This window comes from Triturus cristatus, chromosome 4_1 (genome assembly GCF_964204655.1).
Source record: "Triturus cristatus chromosome 4_1, aTriCri1.1, whole genome shotgun sequence".
Taxonomy (NCBI): domain Eukaryota; kingdom Metazoa; phylum Chordata; class Amphibia; order Caudata; family Salamandridae; genus Triturus; species Triturus cristatus.
In genome coordinates, this window is record NC_140585.1 from 34325235 (window position 1) to 34341618 (window position 16384).

The 16384-nt window shown below is 52.1% G+C and overlaps 1 protein-coding gene and 1 pseudogene across 2 annotated transcripts in view; one reads left to right on the top strand and one right to left on the bottom strand.

The window, feature by feature from the left end:
- Positions 1-16384, top strand: part of UBE2L6 (ubiquitin conjugating enzyme E2 L6) — a 110389-nt gene that overhangs the window by 17775 nt on the left and 76230 nt on the right. The window lies entirely within an intron of this gene.
- Positions 16305-16384, bottom strand: part of LOC146839386 (28S ribosomal RNA) — a 1194-nt pseudogene continuing 1114 nt past the window's right edge.

Genomic DNA, 16384 nt, shown 5'->3' on the forward strand with positions numbered 1-16384 from the left:
TGGCATAACCTCTTACTCACAACACTATGCACCATTAGGATACTACGAAAAGACAATTAAGTACGTGTGGTAGAGTGATTGGGCGTACACCTGTATTAAAGAGAAATACTTTGTATGTAGGACGAGAACCCTCAGATGGCATGCTCCATCATTGGGTCCAAGAACCTCGTAACAGGGTCATGGATGGGGCAGACACGCGTCAACCTTTTCTCCCTTGGGGAAAGTCTCTTTGATCCCCTTTTTTATGGTTTTACTCCATCATTGAGAGGCATCGGAATAACTCTTAGATTTTGTTTACCTAGAGGTAGTTTTAATTCCCTTCCCTCATGGCATTGTGTTTTCTTGAAGTCAGGAGTGGTACTTGCTTGGTCACTTGCTCTCCACAGATCTTTGTTGTGTTATGACAGTTACCTCTCCCTGAACCTGTTTTACTCCTATTGTTTCTTGGATCTTGGCAAACTCTCTGTATTTGCTGTGATTCAAGGAATTGGTTTTTGATTCTTGTCAAGGGCATGTTCTGTCTCACTTCCTGAAATGTTGATGTATTTTATTTAGTGATTGATGGACTGCATAATGTGCCCTGAAATGCCAGAGAAGTCACTGGCTCGCCCATATGGGCGCACGCTTCCGCCTCCCTCAAATAATGAGCATCACCCAGTGGAAGGTCCTCTCCTTCTAAACCCAGGTGGTCTCTGGGAAGCTCTTGGTGCTGTCCTCCACACTGAGTTGTAAGGATGTAACAATTTAAAGACTTACCCTCCAAGTGCTTGAACAGAAACGCGCATAAAGTTCATAGACCATGAAAGTTCTTCTATGGTGGGACAAGCCTTTATGCAGGAGTCTGCCATATCTCCTAAAGGGTCCGCATGGCTTTTGTGAAGATGGCTGGGAACAGTCTTCATTGTATCACCCCCTTCAATGTCACCAATACCAAGAGTTAAAATGGGATGTGATCTGTTGTGGATAAACAGCAGCCTAGTATGGAATGACTGCTCTGACCTGTGGGGTGTGTTGGGCTACTTGATAATGCTACTGAAGCTGGCCCAGCACATTGATTAATCGATTTAGTATAGTCATTAATTTATAGAGTGCGACAAACCACCAGTGAGGGTCTGGAGGCGCTTAGGATTTTGCCGGCTGCATGGTGATTTAATCATTCAAACAGCCAGGTCTTTTGTTCTTTCCTGAATTGCTGGAGCGATGGTGCAGTCCTGAGGTGCAGGGGGAGGTTGTTCCATGTCTTGGCCGCCAGGTGCGAGTAGGAGTGTCCACTGCTGTGGGTTCGGCAGATCCGTGGGGTGTCTGAGAGGGAGGAGGATCGCAGGTGTCTGGTGGGTTGGTTTAAGGTCAGGTGCCTGTTAATGTATGCTGGTCCTTCGTTGTGCAGGGCCTTGTAGGCATGGGTCAGCATATTGAACTGGCATCGCTTCTGAATTGGAAGCCTGTGCTTCTTGAGATGGGGTGTGTTGTGGGTCCCTGATTACTTATGTATTCTGTGTGCGTTCTGGACCACAGGGAGTGCCTTCGCAGTTATTGGCTGGCCATGTCACTTGTAACTGTTACTGACCTGGCCCGTGAACTGAAATTCAGCTGTCTCGCTGGAAGCCTGAAGTTAAACCTGATTACTAGTGTAAATTAGTTGGTAACGATGTTCTGGCTGGACAACTTAAAGCATCTGAGCTTTGGTCTTTCGCTTTGGTTGCTAAAGTCTTCATTGTGGTTTGTTTTGAAGACCATTGAAAGGCAGCATCATGCCCAACTCCAGGACACTTTCCCTCCTCGGATTGATTGATGAGGGAGGGGGGGGGGGGGCAGATTAACACTAAGCTCAAGGGAGGAGAGGTCCAACTGACCTCACCTACTCATCCTCTTTGGATCCTTCAATCCATCACGTGGAGTTGGCCAGAACTGATGTAGACTCTTGGGTGCTGCCGTATCTGTGGCTTGAGCCTGCTCCTCCCCAAAACGGGGGTGCAGTAACTCCCACTCTTCAACACAGCCGTGACTCTGAATGGAATGGGCTATTGGCAGATTGTAGTTTGGTGTCTGTCTGCTGAGGGCTAGTAGGTGATGTGAGCCTTGGTGCCCTGTGCTTTCTGACTTGAGCCGGCCAGGGGTTGATCGAGTATTAATGCCCGGTGCACCCGCTGACCAGAGCAAGCCAGGTATTGATCAGAGTATTAATGCCCAGTGCTATCTGACTAGAGACAGCTAGATGTTGATCGAAGTATTAGTGTCTGGTGCTCGTCTGACAAGAGCTGGCTAGGGGTTGATCCGAGTATTCATGCCCGGTGCTCTCTCTGACTACAGCCGGCTAGGGGTTGATCCAAGTATTAATGCCCGGTGCTCTCTCTAACCAAAGCCGGGTAGGGGTAGATCCAAGTATTAATGCCCGGTGCTCATCTGACAAGAGCCAGCTAGATATTGCTCCGAGTATTGGTGTTTGGTGCTCCTTCTAACCAGAGCCGGCTAGGGGTTGCTCCGCGTATTAGTGTTTGGTGTTCCCTCTAACCAGAGCCGGCTAGGGGTTGATCCGAGTATTAGTGTTTGGTGCTCCCGCTAACCAGAGCCGGCTAGGGGTTGCTCCGCGTATTAGTGTTTGGTGCTCCCGCTAACCAGAGCCGGCTAGGGGTTGCTCCGAGTATTAGTGTTTGGTGCTCCCGCTAACCAGAGCCGGCTAGGGGTTGCTCCGCGTATTAGTGTTTGGTGCTCCCGCTAACCAGAGCCGGCTAGGGGTTGCTCCGCGTATTAGTGTTTGGTGCTCCCGCTAACCAGAGCCGGCTAGGGGTTGCTCCGAGTATTAGTGTTTGGTGCTCCTTCTAACCAGAGGGGGCTAGGGGTTGCTCCGCGTATTAGTGTTTGGTGCTCCCGCTAACCAGAGCCGGCTAGGGGTTGCTCCGCGTATTAGTGTTTGGTGCTCCCGCTAACCAGAGCCGGCTAGGGGTTGCTCCGAGTATTAGTGTTTGGTTCTCCTTCTAACCAGAGCCGGCTAGGGGTTGCTCCGAGTATTAGTGTTTGGTGCTCCCGCTAACCAGAGCGGGCTAGGGGTGGCTCCGAGTATTAGTGTTTGGTGCTCCCGCTAACCAGAGCGGGCTAGGGGTTGCTCCGAGTATTAGTGTTTGGTGTTCCCGCTAACCAGAGCCGGCTAGGGGTTGCTCCGAGTATTAGTGTTTGGTTCTCCTTCTAACCAGAGCGGGCTAGGGGTTGCTCCGAGTATTAGTGTTTGGTGCTCCTTCTAACCAGAGCCGGCTTGGGGTTGATCCGAGTATTAATGCCTGGTCCTTTCTCTGACCAGAGCTGGCTAGGGGTTGCTCCGAGTATTAATGCCCGGTCCTTTCTCTGACCAGAGCTGGCTAGGGGTGATCCGAGTATTAATGCCCGGTCCTTTCTCTGACCAGAGCCGGCCAGGGGTTGCTTCGAGTATTAGTGTTTGGTGCTCTCTCTGACCAGAGCCGGCTCGGGGTTGATCCGAGTATTAATGGTCGGTCCTTTCTCTGAGCAGAGCTGGCTAGGGGTTGATTTGAATATTAATGCCCGGTGCTCTTTCTGGTCAGGGATGCGGTCCCTGTGGTGATGGCTGAAAGGGATACAGTCACTGGTGAGCATGGATGCAGTGGCTGGAGGCAGAGAAGCTGTCTGTGGGGCATGGGGGGAGGGAAAGGGTGATGGGGAAGTGATGCATTCACTGAAGTTTATAAGGGCAGGGGTGCAGTCACTATGATGATGTGGGGACGGATGCTGTCGATGGAGATGATGTGGGGAGCGATGCTGTCGATGGGGGTTGGGAGGGGCTGTCATTGGGCTGTAGGACCGTGGGCTAGGGCTGAGATGGGGGTGCTCTTCGAATGAAATGGGACCGGGACGGGAGGTTGTAGGAGAAAGTGGTCCGGGACGGGGGCTGGCGGTTTATCATGAGTAGTGGAGAGCAGGCTTGGCCCTGGGGAGGGAGTGGGGGAAAGGGGAGGCCAGAAGAAGAACCCATTTTGGCACCTGAGACGGGTTGTGTTTCTCTTGATGGGGAGAGGAGCAGCGAAACCCCCTCCGCGCGGGGGTGAAAGGCGTGTCTGCCCTCCGTACTTTGTTCTGTGACTAACCCGGGCTCGTCCCACCGAGGCCTGTGCAGAATGCACGTGATTTCTTGTCAGCCCGAGTATTGGCAAAAATAGAAGCCAAGAGCTCCGAGTTTCGGTTTCTGTAGGAGCAGGAAACGAGTGATGAGAAAAGGGGGAGGAAGGCTGATCTCTCTGGGTCGTGCTGTGTTCGAGGTTGAGCTTTGCCCTGGTACTTTTGACAGCACCGGCTTAAATGAGCCGAACCTGGCCCTGTTACTGTTGACAGCACCTACCTTTATGAGCCGAACCTGGCCCTGTTACTGTTGACAGCACTGGCTTTAATGAGCCGAACCTGGCCCTGGTACTGTTCACAGCACCTACCTTTATGAGCGGAACCTGGCCCTGTTACTGTTGACAGCACCGGCTTTTATGATCCGAACCTGGCCCTGGTACTGTTCACAGCACCTACCTTTATGAGCGGAACCTGGCCCGGGTACTGTTGACAGCACCGGCTTTTATGAGCCGAACCTGGCCCAGGTACTGTTGACAGCACCGGCTTTTATGAGCCGAACCTGGCCCGGGTACTGTTGACAGCACCGGCTTTTATGAGCCGAACCTGGCCCAGGTACTGTTTACAGCACCGGCTTTTATGAGCCGAACCTGGCCCAGGTACTGTTTACAGCACCGGCTTTTATGATCCGAACCTGGCCCTGGTACTGTTCACAGCACCTACCTTTATGAGCGGAACCTGGCCCTGTTACTCTTGACAGCACCGGCTTTTATGAGCCGAACCTGGCCCGGGTACTGTTGACGGCACCGGCTTTTATGAGCCGAACCTGGCCCGGGTACTGTTGACAGTACCGGCTTTAATGAGCCGAACCTGGCCCTGTTGACAGCACTGGCTTTAATGAGCCGAACCTGGCCCTGTTACTGTTGACAGCACCTACCTTTATGAGCCGAACCTGGCCCTGTTACTGTTGACAGCACCTACCTTTATGAGCCGAACCTGGCCCTGTTATTGTTGACAGCACCTACCTTTATGAGCCGAACCTGGCCCTGTTACTGTTGACAGCACTGGCTTTAATGAGCCGAACCTGGCCCTGTTGACAGCACTGGCTTTAATGAGCCGAACCTGGCCCTGTTACTGTTGACAGCACCGGCTTTTATGAGCCCAACCTGGCCCTGTTACTGTTGATAGCACCTACCTTTATGAGCCGAACCTGGCTCTCATACTGTTGACAGCACCTACTTTTTATGAGCCGAACCTGGCCCGGGTACTGTTGACAGCACCGGCTTTTATGTGCCGAACCTGGCCCTGGGACTGTTGACAGCACTGGCTTTAATGAGCCGAACCTGGCCCGGGTACTGTTAATGTTATTTGCTGTATACGCCTCGAGACGTCTAACATGACTCTCTTACTGCCAACCGCATTGTCCTTGAAGTAAAAAAAATTGCCCTGTTCTTTTAACACTGGACTTTAGAAGCTGTGATTTTGTCCTGATACTGATTAAAAATCAAATGTTGCCTTTTTAAAACACTGGTCATTAGAAGTCAGACTTGGCCCTGTTACTGTTGACAACACTGGTCTTTAAAAGCCAGACGTATCTGTGTTACTGTTAAGAGCACTCGCCTTTAGAAGCCAAGATCTGCGCGGTTTCTGTTAACAGAATTCTCTTTAGAAGCCAAACCTGCACCATTACTACTAATGGTATGAGCCTTTAGAAGGCAAACTTGGCCCTTTTACTGTTAACACTAGCCTTATGTAGGAAGCTGACCTTTTTATGTGATAGTGCCAACATAAGGGCACACCATGCAAAAAGCACAGACGACCCTATTGTTTTACTGGGCTTAAATTAAAAGTCCCAAAGGCTCTATTTGTGGTAGTGTGGACAAGCAGTTTTGGCTTATCAGAGGGTACTGCTAAGCATTTGTTGTACTCAGCCAACAAATGAGGCGCACACCAGAAGGAAATCCGAGACCAAGTTAGAAAAATAGCACAGATTTTAATATCGTTTTAGAGCTTAAGATCACCGATCGAGTTAGTACTTTTGAAGTTATAGATTTTTTAAGAAATAGAAAATTCAGTCTAGTACCACTTGAGGTATAAGCCTCTAACGTGGTAATGTTATTGTTAGAAATGGGATTTCTGGTTGGCTAGGGCTTGCGCCAAAGCCAGGCAGAAACCACCACTCTAGTCAGGGCTGGGGAGTTACACGCCAAAGATAACCCCTGCTCACCCCCTTGGTAGCTTGGCACGAGCAGTCAGGCTTATCTCTGAGGCAATGTGTAAAGCGTTAGCGCGCGCACCCAGCAACAACACCCAAGGCCCACCACAAAGGAAACTCCACACAAGGTATTCTATAAAAATAGCCTTTGTATTATACACAACACATTAGATAAAAACACACACTTTACAATGTGCCAACAGGCACGGGCAGAATTTACAAGGGATTATATGTACAGGGGACAGGGCCACATGGACCACTGTCAGGAATTAGCACTTTTTAGAACGTAGCACAAAAATAACATGTATAGCACACAACCAGTACTTACTGGTATCAGGTAAGTACCACCTACGCAACCCTAACTACCTTAGGAAACTGTCACGCAGGGAACTGGAACCTCACTAGCACCACCTGTACTAGGAGAAAGCAAACAACCACCTAAGTATCACAATGCCTGTAGGGGTAATAGAACGTTACACATGATGCATCACATTCAGAGGTGTAGGGAAGGAAAACACATGATGCATAAAAACACATTCAGAGGTGTAAAGCAATGGCACATGACGCATAAAAACACATTCAGAGGTGCAAGGAAGGAAAACACATGATGCATAAAACATTCAGAGGTGTAAAACAAGGCACATGACGCATCAAAACACATTCAGAGGTGCAGGTTGGAACAACAGCGCAAAACTCCACATGAGCCACCACCTGTGGCAGTCCCTGGGCCAACTGGCCTTGTAGGGGCTAGGACGCCCTGTCCCAGTAAAGCTGCGCAAGCCAAAAAGCGTAAAATGTTCCCACCCTAAACGTTGCAGCTGCCCACTAAGTGCTGGGCAGCTGGAGGAATGAGCGTGGGCACCACTGTGCCCTCCTACACAAATCACAGTCACGTGGGGCCCCTCTGGGCTCTAAGAAAACCCTTGTGGCCCCCTGAGCCTCGCAGGCTATGATCAAGAAATGCCCCCTGAGCCTCGCAGGCTCTAAACAATAATGCGATCCTCCGTTGGAGCCTCGTGGGCTCTGAAACCCGAATGCCCCCTAGGACGTTGGAGCGGCCCGCTGCCTTCCGGGGCCGCTCTAATCACCAAAGCAATGCCCCCTCGCAGTTGGAGCGACCTCGCGCCCTGCACCAACTCTAAAGTAATGCCCCCGTCTACTTGGGAGCCTCACGGGCGCTGGTAACCTCAGTGTCCCCAACGGTGGAGCCTACAGGCTCTGTAACTGACGCGGTGCCCCTTCGGTGAGTAGAGCGTCCACGCGCTCTGACCTAAAGACTCCTGGTCCCCCAGAGCCCCCACTCACCGGCAGCAATCGTCGGCACTCCTCTCGTCCGGGTCCAGCGCGGGGTGGGTTCCCGCCTGGATGCCTCGGTGCTTGTCTTGGGCTGCAACCACGTGGGGTTCCCTCCGCTCACGGGAGCCCCGGTCACTTCCTCGTTCGGCGGTAGGAGCGCGGGGTAGGCTCCCGTCCGCTTCCTCTTTAAGTCCCGCCCACGTCCGAAGCAGGCTGCCTGACTTCCTGGGTTTCGGCCCGGGCGGCAGCGGTGATCTTCCCGGCGATAAGAGGGGTGAGCTCCCTCGATAGGTCCAGTGTACGGCGGGGTGGGCACCCGCTGTAAGAGTACTCAAATAAGCGGGGTGGGCACCCGCAAGCATAATCAAAGCGCTCACAGGGCTACAAAGCCAACCAGCGCTCCCAGCGCTATAAAGCCCCAAAAAGCGCTCCCAGGCGCTACAAGTAAATACAAGCGCTCCCAGGCGCTACAAGTAAATACAAGCGCTCCCAGGCGCTTAGGGATACCAAGTCCAGCCAAAAAGTCTTTCAAAGAGCAGGGGGGCAAAGACTGGGCCCAGAGCCAGCTCACAGGGCCCTCCAGCAGGGAGGCAGTCCCCAGTGGCGGTCTCTCCTGGCGCCCAGCAGCAGCAGGCCCCCCCTCAAGTGGATCCTGCAAGAGAACAAATTGTAAGGGGACACAGCCCCTTTTAATACAGAAAAAGTCTTTGTCTGAAGGTGCAGGGGAGGGGCGAACCAGTTACAACAGGTTCCTGAGCACTTTGTTTTGCTCAGCCCCTCTCCCTATTCACTGGCAGGCCAGGGTCATCAGACGCACCACAGGGGCCGGAGCCGGCAGTGTGGGGGGAAAGCCCTGTCCTATTCAGGACCCAGGTGTACTCCTCCCCAGCCATCAGTATGCTAAACTCCCATTCACCACTGGGTGACTCCTCCTGACTCTGGGGATTTCCCTAGTCCGTCACATGACCTCCACCAGCCAATCGCCAGACAAGCCACACATTTCATACTGCACACTGAAGTGCCCACTTCTAGAAGTGGCACTTCCACACTAGGTACATGCACGCCGCACACATCATCGCGCAGCATTCAATCACACGAGTCCGCACATACCAAACTCGGGCCTGCACACCCCACGCATCAGGAACTACCAGGACACATACATTCCCCCATTCATTCCTATGGGAGGGCAGGCCAACCTCACAACACGCACGCACTTTACCCTGGGACACAGCGGTGAAGTGCGCAGAAACCAAAAATCATTACACCAAGTCACCCATAAAAAGCATAAAGTTTCGGGGGTGAACCTGCCAGAAGGGCCGGGTCCAACAGTTATCCTATGTGAGAAACATACACTCCATAGATATACTTACTGATTTTATTTTGGCGGGTGCCTTTTGGGACTTGAGGTGCTTAGGAGTCGAGCTCCTAGAAACCACCAGCAGTTCGTTTTGCCTGCCCTGGTGCGTCCGGGTGCAGAGGTGCTGGTTGTGTTAGTAGCCTCGAGTGCTACACATTAAAGTCTATGAAGCAGTACCTGCAAAAGAAAGGTTTCAATTGAGGACTTGGGGACCAGTTCGGCAGAACCCAAACAAGGGCTCTTGAGGGTCTCTAGAGTACAGGGATACAGATGGTTTTCATGAACCTTGGCCCGGGGGATCGGTGCTGAGGTGTTTTGTCCAACGGGTTGCTGAAGTTAGAGGCTGTCACTTGGCTTTTGTGACTTGGAGAGGGAAAGAAAACGGGAAATCAGGATCACTCTCAACAATGGCTTTGTGGATCCTGAAGTCCCTCGACAGCAGGTCAGTGTGGGTGTTGCACGGACTGGACACGCAACAAACCTTGGCTGTGGCAACTGGTCTGGCATCCAGGGTATTGGTGATGGGTGGCTCCTGAAGGACCTGGCGTCCTCACACTCGGCAGGGAGAAGGATTTGACTACCTAGAGCCCCAAATACCACTTCCTGAAGTGCTACTCCCTCAGTGGACCTGATGGCCAGCAACATGGTGAGCTGGGCAGATGCCATCGGTGCCTGCAGGTGTGGGACTCCTCCACCCCAAGTAAGATGTTGCTTGGTTGTTGAAGAGGCGAACCGTCTTCTAAAGGTTTGGAAAGGTGTTCAGCTTCTGGACCAGTCTGTCTGTGTGATTGTCAGGGTGCAGGCAGCCAGATAGGGTTTGGTGCCAATTTCAGTGCAGGACCTCTGTACTTATGTCTTTGACCTCTTCTTTGTCATCACAAATCTGAGTTCCTAGTGTCAGGGGGACCTCTAAATACAGAATTGAGGTGCTTTTAAGGGACTGGACGGTAGTAGCTAATGGGCTACTTACCACTGGGGTGATTATACCCTCTATATGACCACTTCTGTGGAGAGTGGGCATAATCCTGACCCAGAGTTCCTAGTTTCACCAAATCCAAAATGGTGAAATCCTTCTTTGAATGTCCACTTCAGGTGGCTCACCTTAAGGGTGTGCGTACCCTGAAAGTATGTAGCCTGGAAATGTGACACACCTTCTGACTAATTTCCTGTCTGCTGTGGTGCCAGTTGGGCCTCAGAGCTGTGGGTAGCATTCTGTAGGTTTGGGGCGGAAGCCAGGGTCGCATATGCAATGCAGTAGAGGCTATGAAGTATCTGTCCTTGTAATGCTGATTTCACTAGCCATCCTGCTGGAGGAGTTGGGAACACCTTCCTCCGGAGCAGGAATTGTTTCTGGCCTCAGAGTGTGGGCTCTCACCTACAGGGGATCAGAAACTTGTCTGTGGTAGCAGGCTGGACGATACCAGTCGGCCAGCACACTGGAGGACTAGTAGGTTTTCACGGGGCACCTTTAGGGTGCCCTCTGGATGCATGTCCCAATAAATTTGATAATGGTATCAGTATAGATTTGAGACTAGGTATCTGACACCAAACACCACTATTTTCAGTGCACCCATTATGTAGCTGGGAAACTCGTAATGACCAGTGCACAGTACATGTCTTTAACTGGCTGCCTGATCACTTGTAATGCCTTACATAGGGAACTAGGTATCACATGGGCACATCTGCTTGTGCAGATATGCCGTCACATGATTTATAATGCGCTCTTCCTTAGGGCACTAAGGCCTGCTGTAGGAGTAACTTGCATACAAGACATGCAGTGTATATGGGCATTGCACACAGGGAGTGGTCAGTGCTGTATTTTGGGAAGGGCTTTTTCCCTTTCTCTGTCCTTCAGTGGCAGGGGTACATGCTCTGTTACTATCAACCGCGCGGTCTACTAGAAACCGAGCCCAACTCTGTTTCTAATAGACTGCGCTGTTGATAGTAAAAGGGCCAGACTCAGTTCCTATCAGCAACTCAGTTTTGTACATCCAGAGCCTCGCTCTGTTACTATCAACAGCACTACCCATAAGAAGTAGAGCCCGACGCTGTTATTCCCGGCAACACTATCCCTTATAACCAGAGCCTCGCGCTGTTCGTGTCGACAGCGCTGTCCATTAGAATCAGTCTCCCACTGTTCCTATCAGCAACACTATCCCTTATAACCAGAGCCTCGCGCTGTTCCTATCAGCAACACTATCCCTTATAACCAGAGCCTCGCGCTGTTCCTATCAGCAACACTATCCCTTATAACCAGAGCCTTGCGCTGTTCGTGTCGACAGCGCTGTCCATTAGAATCAGTCTCCCACTGTTCCTATCAGCAACACTATCCCTTATAACCAGAGCCTCGCGCTGTTCGTGTCGACAGCGCTGTCCATTAGAATCAGTCTCCCACTGTTCCTATCAGCAACACTATCCCTTATAACCAGAGCCTCGCGCTGTTCCTATCAGCAACACTATCCCTTATAACCAGAGCCTCGCGCTGTTCCTATCAGCAACACTATCCCTTATAACCAGAGCCTCGCGCTGTTCCTATCAGCAACACTATCCCTTATAACCAGAGCCTCGCGCTGTTCGTGTCGACAGCGCTGTCCATTAGAATCAGTCTCCCACTGTTCCTATCAGCAACACTATCCCTTATAACCAGAGCCTCGCGCTGTTCCTATCAGCAACACTATCCCTTATAACCAGAGCCTTGCGCTGTTCGTGTCGACAGCGCTGTCCATTAGAATCAGTCTCCCACTGTTCCTATCAGCAACACTATCCCTTATAACCAGAGCCTCGCGCTGTTCGTGTCGACAGCGCTGTCCATTAGAATCAGTCTCCCACTGTTCCTATCAGCAACACTATCCCTTATAACCAGAGCCTCGCGCTGTTCGTGTCGACAGCGCTGTCCATTAGAATCAGTCTCCCACTGTTCCTATCAGCAACACTATCCCTTATAACCAGAGCCTCGCGCTGTTCCTATCAGCAACACTATCCCTTATAACCAGAGCCTCGCGCTGTTCCTATCAGCAACACTATCCCTTATAACCAGAGCCTCGCGCTGTTCCTATCAGCAACACTATCCCTTATAACCAGAGCCTCGCGCTGTTCGTGTCGACAGCGCTGTCCATTAGAATCAGTCTCCCACTGTTCCTATCAGCAACACTATCCCTTATAACCAGAGCCTCGCGCTGTTCCTATCAGCAACACTATCCCTTATAACCAGAGCCTTGCGCTGTTCGTGTCGACAGCGCTGTCCATTAGAATCAGTCTCCCACTGTTCCTATCAGCAACACTATCCCTTATAACCAGAGCCTCGCGCTGTTCGTGTCGACAGCGCTGTCCATTAGAATCAGTCTCCCACTGTTCCTATCAGCAACACTATCCCTTATAACCAGAGCCTCGCGCTGTTCGTGTCGACAGCGCTGTCCATTAGAATCAGTCTCCCACTGTTCCTATCAGCAACACTATCCCTTATAACCAGAGCCTCGCGCTGTTCCTATCAGCAACACTATCCCTTATAACCAGAGCCTCGCGCTGTTCCTATCAGCAACACTATCCCTTATAACCAGAGCCTCGCGCTGTTCGTGTCGACAGCGCTGTCCATTAGAATCAGTCTCCCACTGTTCCTATCAGCAACACTATCCCTTATAACCAGAGCCTCGCGCTGTTCCTATCAGCAACACTATCCCTTATAACCAGAGCCTCGCGCTGTTCCTATCAGCAACACTATCCCTTATAACCAGAGCCTTGCGCTGTTCGTGTCGACAGCGCTGTCCATTAGAATCAGTCTCCCACTGTTCCTATCAGCAACACTATCCCTTATAACCAGAGCCTCGCGCTGTTCGTGTCGACAGCGCTGTCCATTAGAATCAGTCTCCCACTGTTCCTATCAGCAACACTATCCCTTATAACCAGAGCCTCGCGCTGTTCGTGTCGACAGCGCTGTCCATTAGAATCAGTCTCCCACTGTTCCTATCAGCAACACTATCCCTTATAACCAGAGCCTCGCGCTGTTCGTGTCGACAGCGCTGTCCATTAGAATCAGTCTCCCACTGTTCCTATCAGCAACACTATCCCTTATAACCAGAGCCTCGCGCTGTTCGTGTCGACAGCGCTGTCCATTAGAATCAGTCTCCCACTGTTCCTATCAGCAACACTATCCCTTATAACCAGAGCCTCGCGCTGTTCCTATCAGCAACACTATCCCTTATAACCAGAGCCTTGCGCTGTTCGTGTCGACAGCGCTGTCCATTAGAATCAGTCTCCCACTGTTCCTATCAGCAACACTATCCCTTATAACCAGAGCCTCGCGCTGTTCCTATCAGCAACACTGTTGTTTATATCAAGAGTCTCACGCTGTCTTTTTTTATAACCAGACTCTTTTATTATCAACAGCTCTGTCTTTTATAAGCAGACTCTGTCTCTATCAACGGGCGTGCCCGAAGAAACACATCCCCTAAAATGCACTTATGGGTCACTCCGCCGTAGGCACCTCTCCCTCACTCGCACACTTCATTTACAAACCGCTTACCCAGGCACATATCTTCTTTACACATTTCTACCATGCATTGCATACCCACACAACATACACACATCTGTTTTCGACACCACATTCTCTTACATAGTCTCCATGAAGACGTGTAGCCCCTAGAGGCTCACATTACACTTAAACACATTTCTCACTTGCACAGATCCCCGTTGCACTCAGATCGCTAGTAAACACGCATCTCCTTACCACATAACGTCCTTACACAACAGACACACACAAACACACACATGCACGCACATCTCACTCACAAGCACACATTGCTTCAATAGCAAACTTTTCCCTTACATGTGCACATCCCTTAGGTATACACCGCTCTTAAACACCAACACCGTTTTCCCTATCTATTTATCCCGTTTCAAGACACTCACCTCCCTTGCACACATGATCCTTACTCATAATTTCTCTTTGACACTCATGCATACACACACATCTCCCTTTCACACAATCCGTTTGCCTTTTGGAAACCATGTGTTTCGCCGTCTGTCTTATTTCCATCTGACCTCTCACACTCTAACATCCCTCCTCTTCTAACCCACGGTGGAATTCATCAACACTTTTCTCTTTCTCGTTTCAGCTGTGTTCTCTTGCTCACACACAGCTTTTTCTAATTGTATTGTTCCCGTGTCACCTCTGAGTTCTTTCTCGAGCATATGTAGGCCATTATAGCCCGTCCTCTCTTTACCCTCTCCTTACACTTTCTTTCTGTGTCCCCCCCCCCCCTCCCAATTTCACATTTCCACCTCATCGTTTTCAATCTTGTGTTGTCCGATTCTCTCTCTCTCTTTCTCTCTCTTCTCTCTCTCTCTCTCTCTCTCTCTCTCTCTCTCTCTCTCTCTCTCTCTCTCTCTCTCTCTCTCTCTCTCTCTCTCTCTCTCTCTCTCTCTCTCTCTCTCTCTCGTACATCTCATCCTTTTCTCCTCACGCACAGCAAGTCAGAAATACAGCACAGAGAGCCGCTGACTCCTATCTCCACCACCCTCCTACATCACCCACCCACCGTCTGAGCTGTGGGAGAAACCTCCTCCGCGCTGCCAAGGTGCCAGCCGCTTGCCCTTGTACCCTACTGGGGGGAGGGGGGGGGGGGCGCGCAGGATATACAGGTAAGAAGGTGGCTCCCCACACTTGGCGCGGCTGGGAGGAGAGGGAACCGGTGTCAGATCCCGTCCAGCCTGGAAAGGGAGCTTGGTGCATTGGTGTGGCAGCGCGGCAGTGACTGTACTTGATCGGTACATGCCCATTTCTTCATACATGTGAGGTGTTTTGTCACACTAGGTTGTGAGTCGGCACCTCGGAGCGTGGACAGCGCGACGGGGGAGGCGTAAAACGCGGTCCTCCGAAGTTTGTAGCCTCTCAGTCCGAGGCTTGTGTTTGTTATTGTGCTTGTGCGTGTTTTTGAGGACATGTTGTCATTCAAGGCATGTCTTCGAAAATGATTGCGTGTTCACACTCGGTGTGTAATTTAATATCTTCCGTCCAGCAGAGTTAAAGTATATTAAAGATTTTTTTAAATATTTTTTCCGATTCACAACCTTGCTATAAAAACATCTAGTGTTTGCAAAGCCAATCTGTCTTGGCTGTAAAAGGATGAGCTTTACCAATGGATGTTTGAACTTGCACAACAGCTTCAATTGGCTGCATGGCCAACTCATCCCTTCATCCTTCTGGGTTCGGAAACATGTGTGCCGTACAGTTGTGATCTCTCTTAGACAAAATGATCAATTTAAAGTGCAGACTGCTTGCTGCAATGTGCTTCTTTTATGGTATAAAGAACAGTAGTCCTCGCCATCGCAGAAGCTTTTTTGAGGGCATTTTGTGGTGCAAGGGGTTGGAGGACCGGTACCAGAAGCCTATAACACTGAAGAACCCTAGCCAGGCCGGGGAGAGCATCTCCGGACCCCGGTGGACACCCTTCCCCCAACGCCCGGACCCTCGGCTGGCTTGCAGGACGGAGGGCTCCTGCACCCTGGGACACTGGGACGGAGCACAAGCCCCGGGACTGGGCCCAGCTTCTGAACCCTTGCCAGGCCGGGGAGAGTCTCCCCGGCCCCCGGTGGAACCCCGGACCCTCGGCTGGAACCAAGGAGGGTTAAGCCCAGGCCACGTCCCCTCCCCGACGGCCTGCCCGGGAGCCCATTTTTCTCGACTATTAAGCCCCCACGTAGTGGGGGCTTACAGAAGTTTGGAGAAGGACAAAATTTCGAGTTAGCCCGGCCCGCGGGGCCATCTGGTCACCCGGCCCGCGGGGCCATCTGGTCACCCGGCCCGCGGGGCCATCTGGTCACCCGGCCCGCGGGGCCATCTGGTCACCCGGCCCGCGGGGCCATCTGGTCACCCGGCCCGCGGGGCCATCTGGTCACCCGGCCCGTGGGGCCATCTGGTCACCCGGCCCGCGGGGCCATCTGGTCACCCGGCCCGCGGGGCCATCTGGTCGTGCAGCCAGGTGACCAGATGACCCGGGACGACTCAGTGCCCGAATGGCCTGGGAGGGTGCCGTACCCAGCTGCCCTTGCAGTCCAACGAGGGTGGCCAGGCACTCGGAGGCACCTTCCCCCGGGGCTCCCGCTGCTCGTCTCTCTGCTCGCCTTGCCCGGGAGCAGCCGGAAGGGGAGGCCTGGCCGCCCCAGGACATCTGGTCACCCTGCTGACCCGCAAGGGATGGTGGCACCCATCCCCGCACGGGCAGGGACGTGAGGGAGGCCCCCGTGCCGGAGGACACGTGGTGGAGGCAGCCTCCCGCAGGCCCATGTTACCCCCCTCTGCGTCCTTCCAGGCGGCAGAGAAACCCATCCCTGGGTGTGGTGGAGGAGGGCGTCCACGGGCGCCCACGCACGGAGAGACCAAAGCTTGGCTCAGAGGATGACTTTCAATAGATCGCAGCGAGGTAGCTGCTCTGCTACTTACGAAACCCTGACCCAGA